This window comes from Phyllobates terribilis, unplaced genomic scaffold, assembly GCF_046119375.1.
Source record: "Phyllobates terribilis strain yellow unplaced genomic scaffold, ASM4611937v1 Scaffold_256__1_contigs__length_2794641, whole genome shotgun sequence".
Classification (NCBI taxonomy): Eukaryota; Metazoa; Chordata; class Amphibia; order Anura; family Dendrobatidae; genus Phyllobates; species Phyllobates terribilis.
Genome location: NW_027363016.1, coordinates 149,868 through 159,555, shown reverse-complemented (window position 1 = coordinate 159,555; position 9,688 = coordinate 149,868).

Below are 9,688 nucleotides of genomic sequence, written 5' to 3'. Positions count from 1 at the left end.
CTCAATGATCCTCTGGGAAATATGCAAATTGTCTCTTCGGAGAGGAAGAGAACTAGAACTCTAGTGCCACCTATAGGAAGTAGTAATCCTAAAAGTCAATATCGACCCTTTAACGAGCCTTATCACATGACATGGAATAATAGCCATAACCAAAATCTCAATTTTCGGACATTATGTTTTGGGGTACAAGCACTCATCAGTGCAAAGTGTGAGATATGGTTTGGCTGGGTAAGAGGCTTCTGACCGGGATCCAAGCGGTAACGTTTCTCCTTGCGGAAAAAGCCATGTTAAGCATGTCAAGGTGAGGAGACTTTTAAGCTGCAATGCTCTTCTGGGAAATATGCAAATTGTCTCTTTTCAGAGAGGAAGAGAACTAGCACCCTAGTGCCACCTATGGGAAGTAGCAATCCTATTTCCCAGAGGAGCATTGTGGCTTAAAAGTCTCCTCATGTCCGCAAGGAGAAATGTCAACCCCTTGGATACCGGTCAGACACCTCTCACCCAGTCAAACCATATCTCACACTTTGCACTGAAGAGGGGCAGTACCCCAGAACACAGTTCCTGCAAATTGAGATTTTGGTTTTGGCTATTATCCTAAGTCATGTGACAAGGCTTGTTAAAGGGTCGATATTGACTTTTAGGATTGCTACTTCCTATAGGTGGAGTTCTAGTTTGCTTCCTCTCAGAAGAGACAATTTGCATATGTTTAATACTAGAAGTCTGGCCGCCACTATAAATCCACATCTAGAAATACATAAAATAGCACTACATAGATCACCTATGCGAGGTCTCCACAATGCCACTTCTGCCGGAGCCATCACCCAGGTCACATTATAGATACGAGAATCTACTGAAATTCTCTTTGGGCAGATTCGCTATAACTGACCAAATACAATTTAGTGCAAATAAAATTGGTCCAAAATGAATGTGCTCCAGGGCTCTCTTCTGCTGCTGAGGCCAGTGATTGGGCCCACATGGTCATGGTGGAGGGTGTAGATGTCATTGACGTCAATATGGTGTCACCCTTCATGTGACCATGTGTAGCCAACTTCTCTGATCAGCTTCATAATGGAGCCCCCCCATCAAAACAAAGATCAGAGTGGAGAGCAGAAAAGCTCAGGTGGAGGAGGCAGCATAAGAACAGATGAGAGTCTAGCACAGGCGAATGTAATAATATTATATTATTATATATTATATTATATGTAATTATATTATTTAAATCACTTTCCTTGCAGTTTGATTTGCTACAGATCACATAATTTCCCTATGATAACACTGAATGGCAGAGTGCAGGGGCAGAAGCATTGTCATAGGGAACCCTGAGAAATGTGGATTATGGCAACAGAAATCTCACCCAAAATTTCCACTGCTGATGAGTTTGGAAGTTTCATAGTCGCTCATATGCGGCTTTCTCGCCGGAACCAATGAATCCATCACGCTCTATAAAAGAATAAGAAATAATACTGATTTATTGAAGATGCAGGAAAAAAGTTACAGATGCAAAAACTTCTCCCCCCATATTATGTCCCAGATGATTTACACTGATATGATGTTGGGAGGATACAAACCGGACGCTGGGCAGACCTGGCGCTAGCACCCAGCACACCCAGGCAAGTGCCGGGGCCCTGAGTAGGCGGGCCTTGCTCCCCCCCCCTCAATGCTTGCCCAGGACCACGGCCGGCACAATACTTACCTCTCCACAGCTGGTGAGCAGTGAGGTGAGCATTTGATTTTTTTTTTTATGTATGGAGGTATGGGGCATTATATGGGGGGAGAAGTGACATCCTGCATGGGGCATTATATGGGGGGGAGGTAGGGACATCCTGCGTGGGGTATTATATGGGGGGGAGAAGTGACATCCTGCATGGGGCATTATATGGGGGGGAGTGACATCCTGCATGGGGCATTATATGGGGTAAGAGGTGACATCCTACATGAGGCATTATATGGGGGGGACATCCTGCATGGGGCATTATATAGGGGGTGACATCCTGCATGGGGTATTATATGAGGGGGAGAAGTGACATCCTGCATGGGTCATTATATGGGGGGGGGGAGTGACATCCAGCATAGGGCTTTATATGGGGTGAGAGGTGACATTCTGCATGGGGCATTATATGGGGGGTGACATCCTGCATGGGGCATTATATGGGGGGAGTGACATCCTGCATGGGGTATTATATGGGGGGAGAAGTGACATCCTGCATGGGGCATTATATGGGGTGAGAGGTGACATCCTGCATGGGCCAATATATGGGGTGAGAGGTGACATCCTACATGGGGCATTATATGGGGGGGTGACATCCTGCATGGGGCATTATATGGGGGGTGACATCCTGTATGGGTCATTATGTGGGGTGGGACATCCTGCATGGAGCATTATGTGGGGGGGGACATCCTGCATGGGAAATTATATGGGGGGTGACATCCTGCATGGGGCATTATGTGGGGGGGATATCCTGCATGGGGCATTATGTGTGGGGGACATCCTGCATGGGGCATTATGTGGGGTGGGACATCCTGCATGGGGCATTATGTGGAGGGGACATCCTGCATGGGGAATTATATGGGGGGTGACATCCTGCATGGGCCATTATGTGGGGGGGCACAGCCTGCATGGGGCATTATGTGGGGGGCACAGCCTGCATGGGGCATTATGTGGGAGGGACATTCTGCATGGGGAATTATATGGGGGGTGACATCCTGCATGGGCCATTATGTGGGAGGGGGACATCCTGCAAGGGGCATTATGTGGGGGGGGGGCACAGCCTGCATGGGGCATTATGTGGGGGGTCAAAGCCTGCATGGGGCATTATGTGAGGGTCACAGCCTGCATGGAGCATTATGTGGGGGGGGACATCCTGCATGGGAAATTATATGGGGGGTGACATCCTGCATGGGGCATTATGTGGGGGGGATATCCTGCATGGGGCATTATGTGTGGGGGACATCCTGCATGGGGCATTATGTGGGGTGGGACATCCTGCATGGGGCATTATGTGGAGGGGACATCCTGCATGGGGAATTATATGGGGGGTGACATCCTGCATGGGCCATTATGTGGGGGGGCACAGCCTGCATGGGGCATTATGTGGGGGGCACAGCCTGCATGGGGCATTATGTGGGAGGGACATTCTGCATGGGGAATTATATGGGGGGTGACATCCTGCATGGGCCATTATGTGGGAGGGGGACATCCTGCAAGGGGCATTATGTGGGGGGGGGGCACAGCCTGCATGGGGCATTATGTGGGGGGTCAAAGCCTGCATGGGGCATTATGTGAGGGTCACAGCCTGCATGGAGCATTATGTGGGGGGTCAAAGCCTGCATGGGGCATTATGTGGGGGGCACAGCCTGCATGGGGCATTATGTGTGGGGTCACAGCCTGCATGGGGCATTATATGGGGGCACAGCCTGCGTGGAGCATTTTATGGGGTCCATTATTCTATATGGAGCAATATATGGAGCTCATAATACGGTATAGAGGACTATGTGGTGCCATTATACTGTGTGGAGGACATTACTGTCCGGTCTGCACTGTGAGCTGTGAGGATTCGCCGCTTTCTGAGTTATTGTGGAATTTACAATAGATATCGCTCATGTAATGTAAGAAGTGAAATCTTCGGGCTTGTACTATATATATATATATATATGTATATATATATATATATATACATATATGTATATATATTTATCTGCGGTATCTGTGCATCATGAATCGTGGTATGTGTTAAAGGGGCCACTGAGACTCTTTCGCCCAGGGCCCACGAAATCCTGGAGCCGTCCTGCAACGGTCATCATACATTACTATAACATTCTGGATAATGTGGGAGATCACACAGAGGAGGACTTACAGGTAATCTGTCACCAGGTCTTTGCTATGTATTCTGAAAGCACCATGATGTAGGGGCAGAGACCCTGATTCCAGTGATGTGTTACTTACTAGGCTGTGTGTGGCTGTTTCAATAAAATCAGTAGATTATCACTAGAAGACTATCTGTCTAGCCAGGTAGTCCTATTGCTCTGTACCCCTGCCTCCACCACTGATTAGCAGCTTTCTGCCTATGCACAGTGTACACAGAAAGCTGCCAATCAATGGTGTGGGCGGGGTTATACAAGACTCAGCATTCAGAGCTCTGCAGCAGAAAAAAATAGTGATTTTATCACAACTGCTCCACCGAGTAAAGTAATCAACACATGGAATCAGGGTCTCTGTCCCTGCATCATGCTTCTCTCAGACCAAATAGCATAAACCTGGTGACAGATTCCCTGTAATTCACATGTAATTAACACCATAGGGTCATCTACACTTAGAATAGAGACGTACCATGGTTGTATGGGGGATAATACTGGACGAGTCATTCACACCCCATGATCTGATGACACACACGCATCCCCCTCTATGATACTTACGGATTCTTGGATCTCCGGGATCTCACTAATTCCATTGTTAGGATTCGACAGCTCAGTTGCTTCTAAAATAATGATGAAGAAATGAAATGTATTAGAGGATATTATTCCTACATAGATAATACAGCAATAAAACGGAGAAATGACAAGATGTCTGTAAATGGGATTAATACTCGTTATATGGGGATTCTAAATATGAGAATATACGGGGAATCCATAGATAAATGTAATGTAAATGATGGAGGAACCCCTTCATAAATAACAAAAGACTGACCATCACTTCCGAAAAGAAAATGGGTGTGAACAGGTGCATACTAAGAGTAGCCATCCAAATACATAACTAACAAAGTTGCACTCTGTAACGCTATAGCATGTAAACATGAAATAAATGAAATTTGAATTGCATTACTGCTGTATAAAATAGGATAAAAGGAAGATACTTAGCGCATAATTTGGCCAATTCATGCATGGCCAGCAGCCACGGCAAGGCGACCTTCTTTTTCTGGGTGCATGCCAAGTAGCCACGGCAAGGTGACCTTTTTTTTTGCTGGGTGCACGCCCAGCAGTCATGGCAAGACGACCTTCTTTTGCTGGGTGCATGCCCAGGAGTCACGACAAGGCGACCTTCTTTTGCTGGGTGCATGCCCAGCAGTCACGACAAGGCGACCTTGTTTTGCTGGGTGCATGCCTAGCAGCCACGGCAAGGCGACCTTCTTTTGCTCGATGCATGCCCAGCAGTCACGGCAAGGCGACCTTTTTTGCTGGGAACCTATCTCCACCCATCAGCCCGGGGTGGTTTTAATTACAACAGGATCCTACCTACCCATATAAATGTAGGCTTCAGCCTAGGAGAGGATTCACATTAGGAGAGGATTCCAACAAAAAGATCGCCTTGTCATTGGCTGCTGGGCATTCATGAATTGGCCAAATTATGTGCTCAGTATCTTAATTTTTTCCCATTTTCTAGAGCAGTAATGCAATTTAAATTTAATTTATTTCATGTTACTTGCTATAGCACTGCAGAATGGACCCTCCATCACATGAATGAGGAAGCCCCCACCCACGCTGCACATATGAGTGATGGTAAGAGAGCTGAAACATAGGAGAGATTTGCAAATTAGCCTGGAAGTGCACTGGGGGCGTGTCACTGCACTTGGATTTCTTCTTTCACGCCCCCAGTGCACTTCCATTCTAATTTGAATATGGTGTCTACTTTACATTTCTCCTGACTAGCACATTGGATTTCTACAAACAATTATTATTAGGGGACAATGGCCTATACCGTCACACCACTACTTCTATATGTAACAATGTGCTGCCAGGTTCCCATTACACAGAGTAGAGAGTAAATCTAACATTATCCTCCGTCCTCTGTAATATCTGGATATTCCTTGTAGAAGGTCGGGTGATCGCTCACCTGTAATCAGATCGCTGTTCAGCTCCGGCTGACTCCTATTAGGGTCAGGGATTTTCGGGGTCACATTTTGCCCATATTTGGCGTCGCCTCCTGTTGTTTCCTGATAGATATAATGTATATAATTACTATGTGGAAGATTTCACTAAATCACCAAATACATAAATCATGAAGGACTAAACCAACATTTACAGATGCACCAATTGTAACGATACAAATCCCGCGCCATCTTCAGACCTTTTCTCAGAAAGTCTCCTCAGATACGGTGGATTAAGATACGTCTATTAATATTGATCCTTACCGGGCGTTCCAATGAGCGTTCTAGTATAGACAGGACTTTTTCGGCCAGTTCTTTAAAGACAGCCAAATCTTCAGTCTGAGATCTTTCTTCAGCCTATAAAGAAGGAAAAATGGAAAGGAGAATTTTGAGATGAGAGCGATCAGAATGGAGGCGGAAATTGTATGTGACATCGGTTCTCTGCAGATACAATGACTACATACTGTATTTGGGGACTCGTTGTGTTTTACCGTATTTTTTGGACTATAAGATGCCTTTTTTTCCAAAATTTTTGACCTCCCTTCTAACACTCTCGCACCCCTCCAATCTATCCTAAACTCTGCTGTCTGACTAATCCACCTGTCCCCCCGCTATTCCCTGGCTTTTCCCCTCGCTCCGCCAATCCCTTCACTGGCTCCACATTACCCAGAGACTCCAGTTCAAGACCCTAACCTTGGCATGCAAAGCCACCCACAACCTGTCTCCTCCATATATCTGTGACCTAGTCTCCCGGTACTTACCTGCACGCAACCTCCGATCCTCACAAGATCTTCTTCTCTACTCCCCTCTTATCTCCTCTTCCCACAATCGCATACAAGATTTCTCCCGTGCATCCCCCCTACTCTGGAACTCTCCACCCCAGCATATCAGACAGATTATTAATAATAATAATTGTCTGAATGTAGCTTACCAGGGGGGTGGCTGTGGTGGAGTGAGGTCACAGGAAGTAGGGTCACTGCTGCAGGAAGCCAGCAGTAGAAGTGGGGCGCTCCTGCGGGCCAGCGGGGTGTCCAGGAGGTGCGAGGCTGCGGGCCCTGGGCTTCAAGGCAATGTTAGCGGTGATTTAGGAGGGGAGTCCCCGCTCTGCCCATTGAATTTCTGGCGGTGGGCTTCAGGCAAATGGCCGCTGGAGGCAGGGCCGGCGTCAGCTCCCGGCGCACCCGGGCAAATGCCGGGGCCCTGAGCAGGCAGAGGGGCCCACTGGCGGTCGCGCACCCCGCTGGGCTATGGGCGGAGGAGAGCGGTGTCAGCGCCCCCTCCCCTCTCCCCTCCGCTTGCTCAGGGCCCCGGCAGCTGGATACTTACCTCTCCCCGTGCCTCCGCAGATCAGCTGTCTTCCTGCTCTGCGCTCCCTGTGACGTCTCAGGTCAGAGGGCGCGGTGACGTCTTTACACCGCGCCCTCCCCTGAGCCGTCACAGGGAGCGCTGAGCGGGACAACGCCGACAACGCTGGAGTTCGGAGCCGAGCAGCGAGCGGCGGGCAGCAGGCAGCAGGCAGCGGGCAGCGGGCAGCGGGCAGCAGGTAGCAGGTGAGGAGAAGGGAGGTGAGTATTTGATTTTTTTTTTTTTTTTTTTTTAAATGTATGGAGGCATGGGGCATTATAAGGTGGGGAACAGCCTGCATGGGGCATTATAAAGAGGGGGGGATTCCTGCTTGGGGCATTATAATGAGGAGGGGTGACAGCCTGCATGGGGCATTATAAGGTGGGGACCAGCCTGCATGGGGCATTATAAGGTGGGGACCAGCCTGCATGGGGCATTATAAGGTGGGGACCAGCCTGCATGGGGCATTAAAAGGTGGGGACCAGCCTGCATGGGGCATTATAAGGTGGGGACCAGCCTGCACGGGGCATTATAAGGTGGGGAACAGCCTGCACGGGGCATTATAAAGAGAGGGGGGGCATCCTGCATGGGGCATTATAAAGAGGAGGGGTGACAGCCTGCATGGGGCATTATAAGGTGGGGAAAAGCCTGCATGGGGCATTATAAGGTGGGGAACAGCCTGCACGGGGCATTATAAAGAGAGGGGGGGCATTATAAAGAGAGGGGGGGCGACAGCCTGCATGGGGCATTATAAGGTGGGGAACAGCCTGCATGGGGCATTATAAGGTGGGGAATAGCCTGCACGGGGCATTATAAGGTGGGGAACAGCCTGCATGGGGCATTATAAGGTGGGGAACAGCCTGCACGGGGCATTTTAAAGAGAGGGGGGGCATCCTGCATGGGGCATTATAAAGAGGAGGGGTGACAGCCTGCATGGGGCATTATAAGGTGGGGAACAGCCTGCACGGGGCATTATAAAGAGAGGGGGGGGGACATCCTGCATGGGGCATTATAAAGAGGAGGGGTGACAGCCTGCATGGGGCAGTATAAAGAGGAGGGGTGACAGCCTGCATGGGGCAGTATAAAGAGGAGGGGTGACAGCCTGCATGGAGCATTATAAAGAGGAGGGGTGACAGCCTGCATGGGGCATTATAAAGAGGAGGGGTGACAGCCTGCATGGGGCATTATAAAGAGGGGGGGCAGCCTGTATGGGGCATTATGTGGGTGGTAACAGCCTGCATGGAGCATTAAAAGGGGGGGGCCTGTATGGGGCAACAGCCTGCATGGAGCATTATAAGGGGGGGGGCAGCCTGTATGGGGCATTATGTGGGGGGTAACAGCCTGCATGGAGCATTAAAAGGGGGGGCCTGTATGGGGCATTATGTGGGGGGTAACAGCCTGCATGGAGCATTATAAGGGGGGGGCAGCCTGTATGGGGCATTATGTGGGGGGTAACAGCCTGCATGGAGCATTAAAAGGGAGGGGCCTGTATGGGGCATTATGTGGGGGGTAACAGCCTGCATGGAGCATTAAAAGGGAGGGGCCTGTATGGGGCATTATGTGGGGGGTAACAGCCTGCATGGAGCATTATAAGGGGGGGACAGCCTGTATGGGGCATTATGTGGGGGGTAACAGCCTGCATGCAGCATTATATGGGGACCGGTATCCTGTATGGAGCGTTATATGGGGGCCAGTATCCTGTATGGAGCCTTATATGGGGGCCAGTATTCTGTATGGAGCCTTATATGGGGGCCAGTATTCCGTATGGAGCCTTATATGGGGGCCAGTATTCCGTATGGAGCCTTATATGGGGGCCAGTATTCCGTATGGAGCCTTATATGGAAGCCAGTATTCCGTATGGAGCCTTATATGGGGGTCTGTATTCCATATGGGGGCCAGTATTCCGTATGGAGCCTTATATGGGGGCCAGTATTCCGTATGGAGCCTTATATAGGGGCCAGTATTCCATATGGGGCCTTATATGGGGGCCAGTATTCCGTATGGAGCCTTATATGGGGGCCAGTATTCCGTATGGAGCCTTATATGGGGGTCAGTATTCCGCATGGAGCCTTATATGGGGGTCAGTATTCCGCATGGAGCCTTATATGGGGGTCAGTATTCCGTATGGGGCCTTATATGGGGGCCAGTATTCCGTATGGGGTCTTATATGGGGGCCAGTATTCCGTATGGGGTCTTATATGGGGGCAGTATTCCGTATGGGGTCTTATATGGGGGCCAGTATTCCGTATGGGGCCTTATATGGGGGCCAGTATTCCGTATGGGGCCTTATATGGGGGCCAGTATTCCGTATGGGGCCTTATATGGGGGCCAGTATTCCGTATGGGGCCTTATATGGGGGCCAGTATTCCGTATGGGGTCTTATATGGGGGCAAGTATTCCGTATGGGGCCTTATATGGGGGCCAGTATTCCGTATGAAGCGTTATATGGGGGCCAGTATTCCGTATGGGCGTTATATGGGGAC